General features: G+C 41.1%; 1 pseudogene across 1 annotated transcript; it reads right to left on the bottom strand.

Moving 5' to 3' along the window:
• Positions 1–9998: 9998 nt before the first annotated feature.
• On the bottom strand, positions 9999–19728 carry LOC308344386 (CREB-regulated transcription coactivator 2-like; annotated as a pseudogene). The gene is made up of 4 exons: positions 19636–19728; positions 14061–15657; positions 13696–13980; positions 9999–10219 (listed from the first exon to the last, which is right to left on the bottom strand). The product of its transcript is annotated as a CREB-regulated transcription coactivator 2-like (transcript).
• Between the last annotated feature and the right edge of the window lie 1241 nt (positions 19729–20969).

Below are 20969 nucleotides of genomic sequence, written 5' to 3'. Positions count from 1 at the left end.
CAGCGTCTACCACTGCAGGAACCCTCAGTTTTTTCCTGAGATTAAAAGTCTTCTATGGTTTGTCTCCCTCACTGGTTTCATCCCATTTCATTTCAATTTTTCCTCTCATCCCCCATGATCCTCTGCCTTGTTTCTCAAAATCCACACATCAGCGAGATAATACAATAGTTGTCTTTCTCTGATTGACTTATATCTGTTAGCATAATACCCCCTAGTTCCAGCCATGTCATTGCAAATGGCAAGATTTATTTATTTTTATTGGCTGCGTAATATTCTAGTGTGTGTGTGCATGTGTGTAGATAGGTAGGTAGATAGATAGATAGATAGAGATGATACGGGTATAGATATATATCGTGGTTTCGAATTGTATTTCCTTGATGCCAAGGGATGTTGAGCATTTCTTCATGTGTTTGTTGGCCATTTGGATGTCTTCTTTGTAGTTCCTTCACCTCCTTGGTTAGGTTTTTTGCAAGGTATCTTATGGTTTTGGGTGCTATTGTAAATGGAATTGATTCCTTAAATTCTATTTCGACAGTTACGTTGTTAGTGTATAGGAAAGCAACTGATTTCTCTGCATTGACTTTGTATCCTGTCATATTACTGAATTGCTGCATGAGTTCTAGTAATTTGGGAGTAGAGTCTTTTGGGTTTTCCATATAAAGTATCATGTCATCTGTGAAGAGAGAAAGTTTGACTTCTTCTTTGCCCATTTCAATACCTTTTCTTTCTTCTTGTTGTATGATTGCTGAGGCTAGGACTTCTAGTACTATGTTGAACAACGGTGGGGATAGCGGGCATCCTTCTTGTGTTCCTGATCTTAAGGGAAAGGATCTCAGCTTTTGCCCTTTGAGAGTCATATTCTTTGTGGGCTTTTCATAAATGGTTTTTATAAAATTGAGGAATGTTCCCTCTGTCCTCATACTCTGAAGAGTTTCAATCAGGAAAGGATGCTGTCTTTTGTCAAATGCTTTTTCTGCACCAATTGAGAGAACCATATGGTTCTTCTCTCTCCTCTAATTAACGTGTTCTATCACATTGATTTGCCAATGTTGAACCACTCTTGCATCCCAGGGATAAATCCCACCTGGTCCTGATGGATAATCTCTTAATGTACTGTTTGTAATGTACTCTTTTTAGACACTGTTGGATCCTGTTAGGTAGGATCTTTTTGAAAATCTTGACATCCATATCCATCAGGGATGTGGGTCTGACATTCTCCTTTTTGATGGGGTCTTTGCCTGGTTTGGGGATCAAGGTAATGCTGGGCTCACAGAGTGAGTCTGGAAGCTTTCCTTCTGTTTCTATGTTTTGAAACAGCTTCAGGAGAATAGGTGTTATTTCTTCTTTGAATGTTTGGTAGAATTCCACAGGGAATCCATCATGTCCTGGACTCTTGTTTTTTTGGGAGGTTTTTGATCACCGCTTCGACCTTGTTACTGGTTATGGGTCTATTCAGGTTGTCAATTTCTGCCTGTTTCTGTCTTGGTAGTTCATAGGTTTCCAGGAAGGCATCCATTTCTTTCACGTTGCTTACTTTATTGGCATATCTTTGTTGATAATTATCTCTAATAATTGTTTCTATTTCCTTGGTGTTCATTGTGATCATCCCCTGTCATTCATAATATTATTCATTTGGGTCCTTTCTCTGTTCTTTTGGATAAGTCTGGCCAGTGGTTTATTGATCTTATTAATTCTTTCAAAGAACCAGTTTCTTATTTTGTTGATCTGCTCTTGGCATTTCTGGTTTCTAATTCATTGATCCCTCCTCTAATCTTAATTATTTCTCTTCTCGTGTGTGGCTTAGGCTTCATTTGTTGTTTTTTCTTTAGTCCCTTAAGGTGTAAAGTTAGGTGGTGAATTTGGGATTTTTCTATTTTTCTGAGGCTTGGCTGGCTATGTATTTCCCCCTTAAGACTGCCTTTGCCATATCCCATAGGTTTTATAATGATGTGTTTTCATTCTCCTTGATTTCCATGAATTGTTTAAGTTCTTCTTTGATTTCCTGGTTGACCCAAACATTCTTGAGTAGGATGATCTTTAGCTTCCAAGTGTTTGAATTTTTCCCAAACTTTTTCTTGTGGCTCAGTTCCAGTTTCAAAGAAAGCATTGTGGTCTGAGAATATGCAGGGAATCATCTCAGTCTTTCGGTATGGGTTGAGACCTGATTTGTGACCCAGTATGTGGTCTATTCTGGAGAAAGTTCTATATGTGTTTGAGAAGAATGAGTATTCTGTTGTTTCAGGGGAATGTTCTGTATATATCTATGAGGTTCTTCTGGTGCAGTGTGTCATTCAAGGCTCTTGTTTCTTCTTTGATTTTCTGCTTAGATGATCTGTCTATTGCTGAGAGTGTTCAGGTCTCCTACTATTAAGGTGTTATTATCTTTTTTTTTTTTTTTTTTCTGGTAACAGTTGGCTTATGTAGTTGGCTGCTCCCACGTTGGGGGCATAAATACTTAACAATTGTTAGATCCTCTCATTGGATGGGCACTTTAAGAATGATATACTGTCCTTCTGTACCTCTAACTACAGTCATTATCTTAAAATCTAGTTTGCCTGATATGAGAATTGCTACCTCAGCTTTCTTTTGAGGTCTGATGGCATGAACAATGGTTATCAATCCCGTCACTTTTGAGCTAGATGTATCTTTAAGTTCAACATGAGTCTCTTATAGAAAGCATATGGATGGGACCTTTTTATCCAATCTGCAACCCTGTGCCATTTTATGGGAGCATTTAGGGCGTTCATGTTGAAAGTGATTATTGAAAGATGGGATTTTATTGTCCTCACGCTGCCTGTCCTTGTTTCTGTAGATTGTCTCTGTATATTTCTGTTCTATAACACTCTTGGGGACTTTCTCATTTTATCGAATTGTCCTTAATACTTCTTGCGGGGCTGGCTTAGTGGTCACATATTCTTTCAGTTTCTGCCTGTCCTGGAAGCTCTTTGTCTCTCCCTCTGTTGTGAATCACAGCCTTGCTGGATAAAGTATTCTTGGCTGCATGTTTGTGCTACCAAGACCATGAGTGATCCCAGTCTGGGTGGGTGAGGGTGGCAGCTGCGGAAGCTGCCCTGCCAAAGGCCAGCCCCCCAGATCCACGGGCACAGGTCCTCACAAGAGCCTGTCCTGGTCCAGCAATTTCCCCTTAAGCTCCTGGATTCTGTTCAAATGCTGTTATACTGAGCACTTCCTGTCCCACCACCAACCCTCTGAAAATTATCACTGGTTCCCAGGGGCAGGATGTTTTTGCATGGGATAATATTTTACTTCCCAGTGGACAGCTTCTGGTGTGCCCCTCCCCCTTCTGTTTATCCTCTGATATTGGTCTGCACGATCACAACTCCATCCTTTGTACCTCACGACTGAAGGTCCTCTGTCCCCATAGAGATCCAGACATATAATCTTACATCTCAGGCTGATTCCATGGGTGTTCAGACAGATTGGTAGATATCCAGCTAAATTCAGAGCATCAGTTGAAATGGAGTCCCCTACTCCTCTGCCATTTTGCCCCCCTCTATCATGATGGCATTTTGACAGGGATTGCATTAAATGTGTAGATCGTTCTAAGTAGCATAGACATATTAACAATATTCATTCTTCCAATCCATGAGCATGGAATGTCTTTTCATTTTTGGGGTCTTCCTCAAGTCTTTTTCTACTTTCATTTTTCACGTTTACATTTTATCAATATATTCTGCCTTTTTGGCTTCCTTTCACTGTATTCATTTAATTTTTGTGTGTATATAAGTTTTGCTTTCTTAACAATTTTGGGATTTAGTGTATTCTAACAAATAGAGTAAAATACACTCAGGACGAGTGGATCATTCTGTTTTGTCCATCTGGGAAATTATATTGTCTCTTCTTCCTCTCTTTTATTTTCTTTCTTTCTTTCTTTCTTTCTTTCTTTCTTTCTTTCTTTCTTTCTTCTTCTTCTTCTTCTTTTTTAATTGGTTGGACCTCTTTGGATTTGTCTGATGTGTATTTCACATGGGTCATGGTTGATGTTTTTTATTTATTTCACTTGTTCATCCATTCTTCTCTGAACAAAATGACTAGAAGGAGGAATTCACAACAGAAGAAAGAACCAGAGTTAATGCTGTCATGAATCTAATCAATATTCATATAAGTAAAGTGTTGGAGATGGAATTCAGGATAATAAGTATAAAGTTACTAGCTGGGCCTGAAAAAAAAGAATAAAAGACGCTAGACAGTCTCATAGTGCAGAAGTGAAATCCAATCAGGCCTAAATTTAAAATGCTTTAATTAAGATGCAGTCTAAACTGGATGTTTGAACAGCTAGGGTAAATGAGGCAGAAGAGAGAGTAAGTGACATAGAAGACAAGTTGATGGAAAAGAAAGAAGTTGAGGAAAAGAGAGAAGAACAACTAATGGACCATTAGGGGAGACTTTGAGAAATCAGCAATGCCATCAAATGAAACAATATTAGAATTTTGGGGGTCCCTGAGAGAGAAGAAAGAGAAAAAGTGGGCCAGAAGGTATATTTCAGCAAATCATAGCTGAGGACTTCCCTAATCTGGGAAAGGGAACAGGTATTCAAGTCCAAGAGGTAGAGAGGACCCTCCCAAAATCAATAAAAATAGATCCACACCCCAACATGTAATAGTGAAGCTTGCAAATTTCAGAGACGAAAGCAAAATCCTGAAAGCAGCTCAAGACAAAAGGTTCTTAACCTACAATGGTAGAAACATTAGGCTGGCAACAAACCTACCTTAATGCAACAGAATACACGTTCTTCTCAAGTGCACATGGAACACTCTCCAAACAGATCACATGCCAGGTCACCAACCATGTCTCAAGCAATATCAAAAGGCTGGGATAATTCCCTGCATGTTTTCAGACAACAATGATCCTGAATTCAATCACAGGAGGAAATTTGGAAGAAGTCAAACACTTGGAGGTTAAAGAGCATCCTACTAAAGAATGAAGGGTCAACCACGAAATTAAAGAACTTTAAAAATTCATGAAAACTAATGAGAATGAAAACACACTGTTCAAGCCTTTGGGAAATAGCATAAGCAGTCTTAAGAGGGAGCTGTATTTCAATACAAGCCTCTCTCAAAAATTAGAAAAATCTCAAATACACAAGCTCTCCTTACATCTAAAAGAACTGGAGAAAGAACAGCAAATATGGCTTAAACCAAGCAGGAGAAGAGAAATAATAAAGACTAGAGGAGAAACCAATGAAATAGAAACCAGAGGGAGAGTAGAACAGATAAATGAAACTAGAAGCTGGTTTGCTGAAAGAATTAATAAGATTGATAAACTCCCAGCCAGACTTTACAAAAAGAAAAGAAAAAGGACCCTTGGGCACCTGGGTGGCTTATTCAGTTAAGCACCTGCCTTCATCTCAGGTCAGGATCCCAGGGTCTTGGGATCGAGTTCCGTATCGGGCTCCCGGCTTTGCAGGGAATCTTCTTCTTCCTCTGCCCCTCCCCCTACTTGTTCTCTCTCTGGCTCACTTACACGCTCTCTCTAACAGAAATGAATAAATAAAGCCAAATAAATTTGTGTAAAAGAAAAGAGAAAGGACTCAAATTAAGAAAACCATAGGTGAAAGAAGAGAGATCAAAACCAACACCAAGGAAATAGAAACAATTTTAAGAACATATTATAGCAGCTATATGCCAACCGGCAAGGAAATTGAAACAGTAATCAAAAATCTTTTGACAAACAAGAATCCAGGGCCAGATGACTCCAGAGGAATTCTACCAAACATCTAAAGAAGAACTAATACCTACCCTTCTGAAGCTGTTTAAAAAAAAAGAAGAAGAAGAAAAGGAAAGAAATTTCCCAATCATTCTATGAGGCCACTTTTACCTTGATCCCAGAACCAGATAAAGATCCCACCAAAAAGGAGAGCTACTGACAAATATCCCTGATAAACATAGATGCCATAATTCTCACCAAGATACTACTCAATAAGATGCAACAGTACATTAAAAGGATTATTCACCATGACCAAGTGGGATGTATTCTTGAGATGCAAGGGTGGTTCAACATTCACAAATCAATCAATGTGATAGATCACATAAATAAAAGAAAAGACAAGAACCATATGATCCTTTCAATTGATGCAGGAAACCCATTTGATAAAATACAGCATTCTTTCTTCATTAAAACTCTTCAAAGTGTAGGGATAGAGGGAATATACATCACTATCATAAAAGTCATCTATGAAAAGCAGCGAATATCATTCTCAATGGAAAGAAACAGAGCTTTTCCCTTAAGGTCATGGACATGATAGGGATGCCCAGTCTCGCTACCATTGTTCAACATAGTACTAGAAGTCCTAGCTTCAGCAATCAGACAACAAAAACAAACAAAAAGCATTCAAATTGGCAAAGAAGTCAAACTTTCTCTCTTCCCAGATGGCATGGTACTTTATGTGGAAAACCCAAAGAACTCCACCCCAAAATTGCTAGAACTCTTACAGCAATTCAGCAACATGACAGGATACAAAATCAATGCACAGAAATCAGTTGCATTTCTATACATTAATAATGTGGCTGAAGAAAGAGAACCCCACACCATCCACAAAGATAAACTCAAAATGGATGAAAGACCCAAATGTGAGGCAGGAATCTATGAAAATCTCTGAGAACAAAGGCAGTAACCACTTCAACCTTGTCCGGAGCAAAGTCTTGCAAGACATGTCTCTAAAGGCAAGAGAAACAAAAGCAAAAATGAACTATTGGGACACAAACTGAGGGTTGTGGAAGGGGAGGTTGGTGGGGGTATGGGGTAACTGGGTGATGGGCATTAAGGAGGACACACGATGTGATGAGCACTGGGTGTATATGCAACTGATGAATCATTGAACACTGCATCAGGAACTAATGATGTACTATACGCTGGCTAATTGAATTCAAATTTTAACAAAATGCTTTCCCTGTGTTCAAAGTTTTGTGTTTTTTTTTTTTTTACCATTGTCTCATTTTAATTATTTTTATTTTTTTTTATTACATGGAGAGGATATTTTTGTTTTTCATGTTTCCACTTTTTATAGATATTTATATATTTATATATATTTCCCACTTTTTTATTCCCTTAGACTGCTTTGTTGAATCACTGTTTGTTTAGTATCATGTTGTTTAGACTCTACGTGTTTGTGTGTTTTCCAGTTTTTTTCTTGTGGTTGATTTCTAGTTACATACCATAGGGGTCAAGAACAGTTGCAGAGTATGCTTTCAATCTTTTTAAATTTACTGAGGCTTGTTTTATGCCCTAACATGTCATATACTCTAGATGTTCCATACACACTGGAAGAAAATGTGTATTCTCTTGTTTGGGGATGGAATGGTCTGTATACATCTGTGTTGTCCACATGGTCTCATTTCTCATCCAAAGACACGATTTCCTTATTGATTTTCTGCCTTGATGATCTATCCATTGATGTACTTTGGGGTTAAAGCCCCCTAATCTTGTTGTGCCATATCATCTTGTCTCCTTATGTCCATTAATGTTTGCTTTATGTATTTAGGTGCTTCAGTGTTGGGTGCATAGATATTTAGAATTGTTATATCTCCCTGTTGGATTTACCCCTTTGCATTATGTAATGTCTTTCTCTGTTGCTCGTTATGGTCTTTGTTTTAAATGCCATTTTTTCTGATATAAGCATTTCTTCTCTGGGTTGTTTTCATTTTGTTTTGATTTTTGTTTGTTTGGTTATTTTTTTGCTTCCAAATGCATGCATCTACATTTTCCATACCTTAGCTTTTACTCTGCATGTATCTCTACATCTGAGATGATCTCTTCTGAGCACCATATAGATAAGTCTTGCTTATTTATCCATTCTCTACCTTGTCATTTGATTGGAACATTTAGGCCCTTTACATTTAATGCAATTATTAACACGTATGTCCTTATTGAAATTTTGTTTTTTGTTGTCTGGTTGTTTGTAGTTTTCTGTTCCTGTCTCCTTATCTTCCTCTCTTTCTTTGTGATTGACAAGTTTCTGTAGTGTTGTTTGGCTTTCTCTTTTTTTAATTTTGCATATCCACTACAGGTTTCAGGTTTGCCATTACCCTGAAGTTCTTATATAATATCCTGCGTTATAGCAGTGTATATTAATTGGACAGTCACTTGAGTCTAAAACATTCTTTACACATCCCTGGGTGGCTCAGTTGGTTACGCATCTGTCTTCAGCTCAGGTCTGATCCCAGGGTCCTGGGATCGAGCCCTACATCCAGCCCACTGCCCAGCTACCTGCTGCTCTCTCTCCCTCTGCCTGCTGCTCCCCCTTCTTGTGCTCTCTCTCTTTCTTTCCCTGTCAAATAAATAAAAACTTTTAAAAAATAAATAAACACATTCTTTAAAAAAACAAAAACCTCTCTTCCTTTTTCCTTATCTCTTCCATGTTTTATGTACATGCTGTCATATTTACATATTTTTTTGTATTTTACATCTTTTTACTCATAACTTACTTATGCAATTTCTGACTGCTCATTTTCCATTTCATTTTTTATTTATTTATTTATTCTTTATTTATTTCTTTATTTGACAGACAGAGATCACAAGTAGGCAGAGAGGCAGGCAGAGAGAGAGAGAGGAGAAAGCAGGCTCCCTGCGTAGCAGAGAGCCTGACGTGAGGCTCGATCCCAGGACCCCGGGACCATGACCTGAGCCAAAGGCAGAGGCTTTAACCCACTGATCCACCCAGGTGCCCCTCATTTTCCATTTTTAAAAGGTCAGTTTCACATTTATTGTAAGGCTATTTTGGTGGTGATAAACTCCTTTAGCTTTTTAGCTTTCGTTTATCTAGGAAGATGCTGATCTCTCTTTCAAATCTGAACGATAGTCGTGTCAAGTACATTCTTCTTGGTTGTAGTTCTTTTTCCTTTCAGCACTTTGCATGTATCATGCCACTCATTCTGGCTTGCAGAGAGCTTCATTTATTCTGATACTGTTAAGATGAAGGGTTTACTGAGTTATCTTCTACTGCAGGGTAAAGTTTTTCGCTTGTTTGCTACCTGGAAAGATGTGGAATATGACAACACACACACACACACACACACACACACACACACAATAGTATTCTTTTGGCCTTTCAAAATTTTCCTTCCTCCTCTAACCAGCATTACTCTAGTGGTGGGCTGAGTTTTGCCCTGGCAGCCTGCTATGAGACATCAAAGGGTACAGCAGGAATGTTCTCCATCCTCTGAGCCCACACATCTGCCCCTCTGGTGAGCACAGCCCCTCCCAATAGATTGTCATCCCATAACCGAAGTATCAAAACAAAGGTGCCCTGAGAATATGTTAAGGAACTCCCAAGGGTTGGAACATGCTGATGTCCACCCAGAGGTCAGCTGCGCAGTGCATGTGACAGTGGGCACCTGTCCCAGCACCCTCTGTGTAGGCAATCCACTCTACTTCTAATATCTGAGATCCAAGGAAAGTGAGGAGGCCTCACTCCCACCAAAGCCCTGAGCTATGTAAAGGCAAAGGACTCACATGTAAGGAAAAAGACATTCTTATAGACACTTGGAGAAATTTTAGTATACTCATTAGTTAACAATGAGTAAATAAGAAATTAAAAGAAAAGCAAGTGCAGAGTAGACTCCTCCGGAAGTGCCACTGTGTAAGCGGAGGTGGTGTGTCTCCAGGCAGGTCTCCGTGCAGTTACCCTAGAAACGCGGGAAATCTGATGCAGATGCGGTTACAACCCGCACAGTTCTATCTTTTTCCTAGCGAGCTGTGAGCCTATCTGAGGGCCCTCTGGCGCGACACCATGGAAGTAGTTGAGGCCACTGCGGCTCAGCTAAAAACTCTGAAATTTAATGGCACCTGTTTGGGGGATGGCCAAGGTCAGGCGGTGCAGTCTCAGGGCTGTATACCTGTCCCACGGTCATGGCCATCACTGCAGTCGCATGAGGTGTCCCAGGACACCAGACAGGCCAAGGAGGTTCAGCCTGCCAAGGAGCAGCCACCTGAATTCCCTCCACAGTCAAGGCCAGGACCTGAGTTTCTGTCACTCAGATTTAAAATGGTTGGTGGGGGTATGGGGTAACTGGGTGGAACTGCATCACCACCCCTGGCGCTGTAGAGCTGGCGGGGACCGCGGACTCTCTAGAGACTTCAGACTCGGATTTGGACTTGGACAGTGAAACAGATTCGGGTAGTTCAAGCGCCTCCTCATTCTCATCATCTTCCTCTTGTATATCACTTCCTCCACTGCTCTCAGGTGAAGATGACTGACAAACTGAGAAGGAAAATAAGAATTTTCTTCTTAAAACAAGATAAGTTACTCCTTCATGAACTACCTTCTGCTGAAGAAGTCACTATTATTCTGCCTGAAGATACTGATTTAAAGCCCCTTGGGATGGTTTCAAGTATTATTAAGCAATTTGTAATAATTCCATTTATGATTAACCTACCTCCGGTTAATGGGACTGTAATTTTTTTTTTGAGACTGTAATTTTTAAAAGCAATCGATAGGCGGCAGGAAAGATATTTGAGATATTTGAACCTGTTGCACATCCATTTATGTGTCATGGTTTAATTCTTCAGAGCACATTGAGAGTAAAGGTATGAAAATAAAGGACATTGTGTATTTTGGTCCGTCAGTGAAAGACTTCACTCAGTACATAGTCACAGAAATGCCCAGAGCGTCTCAATCGCATTCCTCAGTCCCTGTGATGTCAGTGAATCATTTGCAGAGAGCAAGTGTGACCTGGAAGAATGTACCCACTCTCTCAGTCCCATGTACGTCAGGCCAATCCAAGGTCAAGGCTGAAATGGGCAAATCCCGGTGGGAGGGATGTGAGTGCCAAGTTATGGGAAAAGGCCTGGAGAACTGGCACTTCGGCCTCTCACCTTGAAAGCATCAAGGGAGAGAGGCTTGGGCAGAAAAAGCAAGGGAGACCCTGACCAACCCTGAGAGACTGATTGGAATCAGCCTCTGTCAGAGAAACTTATCTGCAAAGGCTGGACTGTAGGCTGAAACCATGAGGCCAGGATCCTGCTCCCTGCTGACCTTCACCAAATAATCAGGCCCACCATTCCCCAGGTGCCATTTCACTCTGAACATTATGTACTTTATTTCAATAAATAATTTACGCTAATCCTCAGAGGAGAGTCTTTCCTCATTTTAAATCTGAGTGACAGAAACTCAACAACAGGAGAACACCTGTAAAGGGTCATTTGGTTGTGTGGCCAAATCCTACAGGAGCCAGGGGCACCCCAAGCTCAGCTGAGCTCTAAACAGAGGGCATCAGATTGGGAGCACCAGCAATAGGAGTGCTCCAGAGATCAGACAGGCAGGAGGGGAGACAGAAATCATATTAGAACTTCTACTATAAAAAAGGGAACTTCTATTAGAAAGCTTTGAACTTAACTCTCTTTAACATGTTGCTTGAATTTCTTTTTATAATCTGTATAATGTCTGTGCATATTTATTAGCTGTACATTGAAAATATATTCTGAAAGGAGTAGATGATCCAAAGAGTTCATTGTTCCGCTTGTGTTTCTCCAGTGTTCCCAGCACCATTTCTTGAAGTGACTATCCTTTTCATTGGGTGTTCTTGGCTTCCTTACCTATTATTGGTTGACCACAGGTGTTGGGATTTAATTCTGGGCTCTCTATTCTGTTCAATTGGTGCATATGTTGCTTTTTGTGCCATTACCACATTGTATTCTGTTACTATGGCTTTGAGGTATGGTTTGAAATGAGGAAATGTGCTACCTCCAGCTTTGCTCTCTTTTTGCAGGATTGCTTTGGCTATTTGGAGTCTCCCATGCTTCCACACAAATTTCAGAATGATTTCTTCTATTTCCATAAAAAACGCCTTTGGTATTTTGATTGAGATCACATCTGTAATGGCTTTGTGTAACATGGTCATTTCAACAGTATTAATTCTTCAAATCATAAACATGGGATGTGTTTCCATTTGTTTGTGTCTTCAACTTCTTTCAGGAAAGTCTTGTAGTTTTCATTGCACAGGTCCTTCACTTCGCTGGTTTCTTATATTCCTATTTTGTTGTTGTTGTTGTTTTTTTTAATTTTAATAAACATATAATGTATTTTTATCCCCAGGGGTACAGGTCTGTGAATCGTCAGGTTTACACATTTCACAGCACTCATCATAGCCCATTATTTTGTTGTTTTTGATGCTGTTTTCATTTTCTGATGCTTCACCGTTAGCGTACAAGGACGCCACTGATTTTTGTAAGTCAATTTGTAATATGTCGCTTTATTGAGTCATTGATTACTTTCAACAGATTTTTTTATTGACTCCAGATTTTTCTGTATGTAAGATGATATTTGCAAAGAGTGACATTTCCACTTCTTCCTTCCTAATGTGGAAGGCTTTTATTTCTTTCTCTTGCCTAACTGCTCTAGCTAGGACTTCTGCTACTATATTGAATAGAGGTGGTGAGAGTGTCCTTCCTTGTTATGTTCCTGTTCTTAGAGGAAATGCTTTCAATTTTTCTTCATTGAGTAGGATGTTTGCTGTGGGGTTCCTGTAGGTGGCCTTTATTATGTAGAGTTATGCTCCTTCTATATCCAATCTCTTAAGAGTTTTATCATAAAAGAATGGTATGTTTTGTATCATTGCTTTGGGCAACTTTTGAGATGATCATGTGATTTTTACCTTTCATTTTCTTGGTGTATTGAATTACACTTATTGATCTTTGTAGGTTCAACTACGCTTGCATCCCACAGATAAATCCCATTTAGCCATGATGTCTAATTTTTTTAATGTGTGAACTCAGTTTGGTAACATTTTGCTGAGAATTTTTCCATCTGTATTCATCAAGGATACTGGTTTATTGCTTTTTTGTTGTGGTGCTATCCTTATCTGGTTTGCTATCAAAATAATACTGCCTTTGTAGAATGAATTTGAAATAGTTGCCTCTTTCTTAACATTCTGGAAGAGTTTGAGGAGTATTGGTATTAACTTTCCACTGCATGTTCACTAGAATTCACTAGTGAAGTCATTTGACCACAGGGTTTTCTTTTGGGAGTTTTTGGGGTTTTGTTTTGTTTTGTTTTTAAATTTTTTTAGTTTTCTAATAAACATATAATGTATTATTATCCCCAGGGGTACAGGTCTGTGAATCACCAGGTTGATACACTTCACAGCACTCACCATATCACATATCCTCCCCAATGTCCATAACCCCACCACCCTCTCCCTCCCCCCCTCCCCCCAGTCACCCTCAGTTTGTTTTGTGGCAGTAAGAGTCTCTTATGGTTTGTCTCCCTCCCGATCCCATCTTGTTTCATTTATTCTTTGCCTACCCCCCCAAGCCCCCCATGTTGCATCTCCACTTCCCTATATCAGGGAGAGCATATGATAATTGTCTTTCTCTGATTGACTTATTTCGCTAAGCATAAAACCCTCTACTTCCACCACATAGTTGCAAATGGCAAGATTTCATTTTTCTTTGATGGCTGGATTATATATATATATATATATATATATATATATATATATACACACCACACCTTCTTTATCCATTCATCTCTTGATGGACATCTAGGTTCTTTCCATAGTTTGGCTACTGGGGACATTGCTGCTATAAACATTCAGGTGCACGTGCCCTTTCGGATCACTATGTTTGTATCCTTAGGGTAAATACCCAGTAGTGCAATTGCTGGGTTGTAAGGTAGCTCTATTTTCAACTTTTTGAGGAAGCTTCATACTGTTTTCCAGATTAGTTGCACCAGCTTACATTCCCACCAACAGTGTAGGAGGGTTCCCCTTTCTCCACATCCTCGCCAGCATCTGCCAGGCACTCCAGCCAGGGCTGCCACAATCTCATTACAATAACCTAGGGAGGACTCTCCTGGGAGGATGATGTTGGGCCCTGAGCCATGGCAGGAACAGAGGGTCAAGTTCTGGTGGTTGAGGGCATGGGGGTCCTGTAGGCCGCTAATTGGCCCATTATCCCCTAAAAGCAAAGGCCCCTCAGAAAAGCTGAGGGGTCTAACACCAAGCTGGTTGATGGGCTTCCATGCTAAACCATTCCTGCTGCTGAGACAGAGTGTGTGCGTGCCAGGGGATAAACAAGTCAGAGCAGCGGTCATCAAAGAGCACGTTGTGAGGAAACAGGTTTCCCAGTCTGAAGTCCCTCACTGGCTGATGGTAAAATGCTTGCTCATGCCCATTGAGCTGGGTGGGTATAGTGTCATACAGTGTGGTGGGCTGCCCAGGTGCTGCCCACCTGAAGGTGCTTTGAGCAGGTCTGAGAGGACATTGCTGGATGCTATAGAGGCTTTGGGGTAGGTGGCTGGGTAGGCAGAACCAAATTTGGGGGGCTGTATGGGTATGGAAGCAGCCTCTGGTCAGTGGACAATGTGCTGATATCCGGGGGACACCCTGAGTGATGCAGGATAAGGCAGGTGACATTGTTGTAAAAAACTTTCTGGGCAGCTGCTCTTGGGTGTCAGCTGGGCCCTTGGGCAACCTCAGGCAGCTGAGGGGCACATGGTAGTGGCAGGAAGGGATTCCAGGGGGAGAAGCTGGGTAAGGGGGTTACCCAGCACAGGAGAGGAAGCAGAGGGGAGGAATTGGAGGATGCGAGAACCCGAGAACCAGAGCACTGAGTGAGGAGGGAGGAGGCTGACAGGGAGGGGTAGCTATCAGAGCCTTGAAGGTGGGGGTGGGGAATGCTCCAAGAAGCCTAGGGGTTGGGATTGCTCAGGGAAGACCACAGGATGGGTAGCTGAGCAGGGAGTAAAGTCCTGTCTCATCATAGCCCAAGCTTGGTCCAGGCACTGGCTCCCACTGATCCTGAGGTGGATCATGCTGTGTCTTAATTTGGAGGTACTGATACCCTCACTCAGGTTGGGGTAGGCTGTCTCCTCAGGGCCCTGGATGATAGGAAGTGCCAGGGGAAATTGCAGGTTGGTGAGATCAGGTAAGGAGCTTCCTGTGTTCATGGCTGGTGGAAGGGCAGGCACATTGGCAGGCTGGTCAGGAAGCACATGGTGCTCTGATTGACATCAGATAAGTGTTAGTTAATTGCAGGGAGTTCACAGGACTAAGATCAGGAAGAACATAAGGACAGCTTCCAAGCATGGCATGGCTTCAACAATTCTTTGTCCTCTAACAAGTTCTCTTCAATAACAGGGACTTTGGAGTGCACTTTGCCATTCAGAAAATCTCCATGGTGGCTGTGCAGGATGCTAGGAGAGGCGGGGCCTGGGTAAGTGTCCTGAGGGCTGGGGTTCCTCACACTGGTGTGAAGGCAGAGTCAGTACTTGTCCTATTCAGTCAGATGGTAGTAGAAAGACCTGCCCCTTCTCCGGGACGTTGTCCCAGGGCACATCCTCCACCAGCTGGGCTCTGGGGGAAGAGACAAATAGGTAGGACCACAGGGAGAGCTGTCTTTCTGGCAGGGATAGCAGTGGAGTGGGGACACCATATATTTGGAATCTCACTGTAACTGTTCCAAAGCTCCTGGTGCCCAGGGCTCCACAATGAATACAGAGGCAAGTTGAGGGGGCTCTTGGAACTCAGCCAGGTCAGAGCTAATCTGCTTATCAGTGGGCAGAGAATGGCCATAAGGAGAGCTCCTTGTGTATGCCAGTTGCAATTTGGGGGCGTGTAGGCCGCATGTGATCCTCAACCCCAGGCTCTCTGGTGTCTGTGCCTCCCCTACAAGCCTGTCTTCCTGTCCTTCAGCCTCCACCTGTGCCTCTCAGATGACTAGACTGGTCTGTTCAGGTTGTCTACACCTTCTTGATATAGTCAGGAAGTCTTGGTCAGTTGTGTGTTGGTCAGTCTTGGTCAGTTGTGTGTTTCTAGGAATGTACCCATTTCCTTTAGATATATAATTTGTTGGTATGCAATTATTCATAGTCTTTCATGATTCTACATATTCCTGTCCTATCCGTTGTAATAACCCTCTTTTATTTCTTCTTTTTTTATTATATTATATTCATCACTGTACAGTACTATGTCTCTTTTTTTTCTTAGACTAGCTAACTTTTTGCCAGTTTGTGTTCATCATCTTCTAGAACCAGCTTTTAGTTTCATTGATCCTTTCTATTGTTTTCCTGGTCTCTATTTCATTTACTTCTGCTCTGATTTTTATTATTTCTTTCCTTTTGTTAACTTTGGGCTTAATTTGTTCCTCTTTTCTAGTTCATTGAAGTGTAAAGGTAGATTGTTTATTTGAGAGCTTTCTCATTTTTTGTTGCTCTAAACTTCCTCTCTGAACTGCTTTTACTGCAACCCACAAAATTTGATATATTGTATTTTCATTTTCACTTGTTTGAGACCATTATTTATTTCCCTTTTGATTTCCTCTTTGACCTATTGATTGTGTTACCAAACTCAGACTAGTTGAGCACCCAATGCCCAGTAAGCCAAAGTCTGAGACATGGGTTTTGAGGCAAAGAAAGCCTCATTATCACAAGGAAAGCCCAGTGAGAAGGCTGGCTATCATTCCCAAAGCTGCAGTGCCCTCTGGAGGAACAGGGACAGCCACTACTTGTTTGGGGAAGGAGGTCAATGTGTGAGAGGAGGATGAGGTGTTTCTGGAAACCTTGAGACAGTGGGCCTTGAATGAATCTGGAGCTCTATATTCCTCTGGAAAATAAGGCACCCCATTCAGGACCTGGAATGATGAGGTATGTCAGATAATTTTGAGACAAATGTTTCTTTCCACTCCCCATTAGGTTCCTATAATCAGTGGGTCAACAGGGAGTAGGGGTAAAAAGCAAAGTAAATGATTGATCATGCATGAGGTTAAGTGATGTGAAAACGTCCTTAGTAGGAAATAAAACATGATGTGCAGCTAAGGTAATAATGCAACTAATACAATATAGTTCTGCATATGCTTTCAAGACTAGTCCAAGAATCAGCTGTCTGGCTTCAGTTGTTTAAAACTTTGTCATCTCTTTCCCACATATTTTTAGGTCTACTCAGTTTCCTCTTGTTCGTTTTCACTTCCATACCAACGTGGTCAGAGAAGTTGGCTGATATGGTTTGAATCTTCTTAATTTTGTTAAGATTTCTGTGTTCCATCAGGGGATCTATCCTGGAGAACGTTCAAGGTACACATGAGAAGAACATGCATTCCTCTGCAGCTGGACAGAATGTTCTGTAAATGTCTGTTATTTTTTTCTGAAGTGTGGTTACATTCTGTTTCCTTGCTGATTCTGCATCTGGATGATAAATCCACTGTGGACCATCAGGTATTGAGGTCCCCTGCTATTATTGGATTATTGTCTATCTCTCCCTTAAGATCTGCCTTTGTTTAATGTATTTCAATACTCAGGTATTGAGGGCACATGTATTTACAACTGTTATATCTTCTTTTTGGCTTGAAGTCTATCTTGTCTGATATACACATGGCTACACCTGCTTTCTTTTTGGTACCATTTGCTTGGGTTATCCACATCCATTCCTTCACTATAAACCGACATTTGTCCTTACAGCTAAAATGACCCTTCTGAAAGCATCACATACTTGGGTCTATGTTTTCAATTTATCAAGGCACTCTCTGTCATTTGATTGGTAAAGTAAACCCACTTACGTTTACGTGATTATTGATACCTAAGGACTTACTATTGTCATTTTATCCTTTCTTTTCTGATTGTTTTCTATCTTTATTATTTCTTCTTCTTTGTGTTTCTGTCTACTTTTATCACTTGCTGTTTTCCACGATGATTCCCTCAGTTTGCCCCTTTTTAAGGTTCTCTCTGCTCTACGTATTGTTTTGTCTTACCCTGAGGTTTGTATAAACTGTCTCATAGATTAAATGGTGCTTTCCCTGCTGTTGGCAACTTTCCTTCATTTGCCTACATAGCTGTTCTCATTTTCCTCCTCCCCTTTGACATTTATGCTGTCACAACTGTTTTCCTGGTATGGGTTTGTTACCAACTGTAGTAGCTCTGGTTATTTTTAATAACTTTAGCCATTGCTGTTATCATTAAGTGTTTAATGCCCTTTTCTAAGATAAGGTTACAGTTTCTGACTCTGTCTGCCAGCTTACTCAGAGTCTCTGTACCTTCATCTTTTCATTACAGTATTAAAGTTCCGCTCAATATGTCTTGGAGGCAGGACTAGTGATGGGAAATACCCTCAAGTTTTCTTTGTCTGAGAAAGTCTTTATTTCTCCTTCGTGTCTGAAAGATAAATCCTGGATACAGATTTCTTGTCTGGCAATATTTATTTGTTAATGTTATGAGTATGTCATTCCACTCCCTCCTGGCCTGCAGATTTTCTGCTGAGAAATCTGCTAATGATCTCTCCTATGGAGGCTCAGTTTTACGTTACTTTCTTTTATACTTTCAAGATTCCTTCTTTATCTTTGACATTTGGCAGTGTCATTGGAAAGTGTCTTGGAGATGGTATTTTTGCATTGAGGTAATAAGGTTATCTATTAATTTCACAGATTTCTATGTCCAGTTCTTAGGATTGGGAAGTTCTGAGACAACACTTTTGTAATAACAGCTCTGCCCCTCTTCTCCTTCTCTTCTCCTTTTGATATACCCATTATTCTTAACTGGCTCTCCTAATGGAGACTGGTAGCTCTTGCAGGATTTCTTCATTTTCTAAGCTTCCTTTTCTCTTAAGTAATCTCTACATGCAACATAGGGCTCCAGGTCACAATCCAAAGATCAAGAGTCGGATACTCCACTATCTGAAGCAGCCAGGCACGCCAGGGTTTCTTCACTTTAAAAAATAATAATAAACCTTAGTTCTCTTCACTTCCACCTGAATCATTTCTAGATTCTACCTTTCAGATCATGTATTCTCCCTTCCACCTGATCTGCTCTATTTCCAATGTTTCTAATGCATTGTTCATTTCATTTACTGAGTTCAGCTCCAGAATTTCGGTTTGGTGCTTTTTTAGAAATTCGGTCTCTTGGGTAAAGTACTCCTTCTATCCATTCATTTTATTACAGAGTTCATTAAGTTGCCTGATTCTCTTGTATCTTGTTGAATTCCGTTCTGACAGTTATTTTGAATTCTCTATTACTTAGATCACAGTCTTCTGTAAATGTAGGTTTGGTGGCTGGAGAACTGTCATTTCTTTTTAACAAAACCATATTACCATGATTTTTCATGCTCTTTAATGAGATTTTCCTCTGCCAAATAGTTTGAAGTAGCCAACACCTTTTGTATGTAGGCAAAAATTTGTTAACTATGATTCTAACAGTTCATGGGTGGGAGGTTAGAGGCCCTTCTTCAGTATTACAGCAGGTGGCAGAAGAGCACAAGTTTTTGCTTTCTCTTACCAGAGTAGCCCTGGTGGCTGTATAGACAAGGCTCAAAGGGAAAAAAAAAAAAAAAAAAAAAAGGAGGAGACTGGCAACTCTGGAGGGGCCAGTATGTACTAAGTCCCTTGGGTTTGGGGTGTGCCCCAGCCTCCAGGAGGAGGATCCTCAAGTTCATGAGTCCCATGGAGCTGGGAGCTCGCTTGCTGAATTCTCAGGGCAGACAGTGAATAAAGTGTTTATTCTTCTCTGCCTCCTTCCCTTGCCTTTTCCTTTACCCCACTGTCCCCTCCTGGTCAGAGTTGTCCTACCCATAGGACCCTGCTCTGTGGCTTCCTAGCTAGGGGGTCCTCCAGGACAGCCCACAGGGCCAAGTAGCCTTTCACTCACCCCTTTCCAAACCCAGCTCCTCTGCCACAGGAGTCACAGGTGAGCATTACCACCACTGTAGAAGCCAGGATAGCAGGCCCCACCAAGCTGACTGGCCTCTGGTCTCCATGAGGCCCAATACACACCTCTTCAGATGTAAACATGATGCATCTCTTTGGTGTCTCGTGTGCTGTGCAGAGGAACTTTGTTGGGTTTTGGAATCTTACTAGTTGTAAACAGAAAGGGGGAGACAAATGGAAGGACTCATTCTGCCATGATGCTGACCTCACTCCTCCCAAGAATGATGGTTTTAACCATTCTTTGTGGAATTACATGGGCAGCTGGTCCACTAGTTTCAAAAGATTCCTCTTTTTTGTGTGGATAATTCCTATCACACCCATACCTTCGTTTCCTCCCCATTTCACAGGAAATATACCCATAGCCCATCTAAAAGGAATCCAGTGTCATAAAGCCACAAGGTAGACTGTAAAAGGAGATGAACATGTCAGATAATATATTAACACATAGAGTATTTTAAAAGTATACAAAGATCCCAAAGAGTATATTTATGACTTTATTGTTGGGATAAATATTTTGATAAATTTGAAAATTCCTCTACTACCCTTTCCCATGTCCTGTGAGCAGTGCAATGCCCTCCCCCAACATACAGTTCAGTTTAGATGTTTGTGTCACTCAGTGTCCGGTCAGGAGGCAGAAACCACATCACTCATGTTAACAGGGAAAATCTGATATAAAGAATTATTAAGAAAGACGTATTTAATTATGAAAGAGATAAATGAAAGCTCTATGGAAACCAGAAGTAGAAGATATAGGAAGCAGACTTTACATCTAGGGCTGAGGTAGAGCATCCAAAAGACGGAATACATTTGGAAGAATTCAGACTGACATTCTGTTTTTTGGACAAGGTGGGACCAGAGTCCCCAGGAAGGAAAGAAATTCACCAACACGCTGCAGACCAAGCCTGTTGGGCAGGAAAACTCTTACTAGAGAACTGACAAGATTCCTTGGGAGGCAGTGCTCTAGTACACAACCTGCTACAATGTCATACTCATTCGCCCAAAGGCAAGGGAAACTAAGTCTTCTCCGGCCACTGTCAGTAGCATCATGAGGTCAAGGGGGAAACAACCCCAAAGTGGGACATCTAGGTGGCTCACTCAGTTAAATATCTTCCTTCAGTTCAGGTCATGATCCCAGAGTCCTGGGATGGAGTCCTTCTTTGGGTTCTCTGCTCAGCAGGGAGTCTGCTCCTCTCTCTGCCTGCCACTCTCCCTACTTGTGCTCACTCAATCTCTCTCTGACAAATACATAAATAAAATCTTTTTTAAAAAACACGAAAAGAAAAAAGCTTTTTCTCCTGCTATGTCTTGCTGTGTTCCCTCTGGTG

The sequence above is a fragment of the Martes martes genome, assembly GCF_963455335.1.
Source record: "Martes martes genome assembly, chromosome: 6".
In the NCBI taxonomy this organism is placed as follows: Eukaryota; Metazoa; Chordata; class Mammalia; order Carnivora; family Mustelidae; genus Martes; species Martes martes.
Note: the sequence above shows the minus strand (reverse complement) of the source record. Positions and strands in the feature narration are given on the sequence as shown.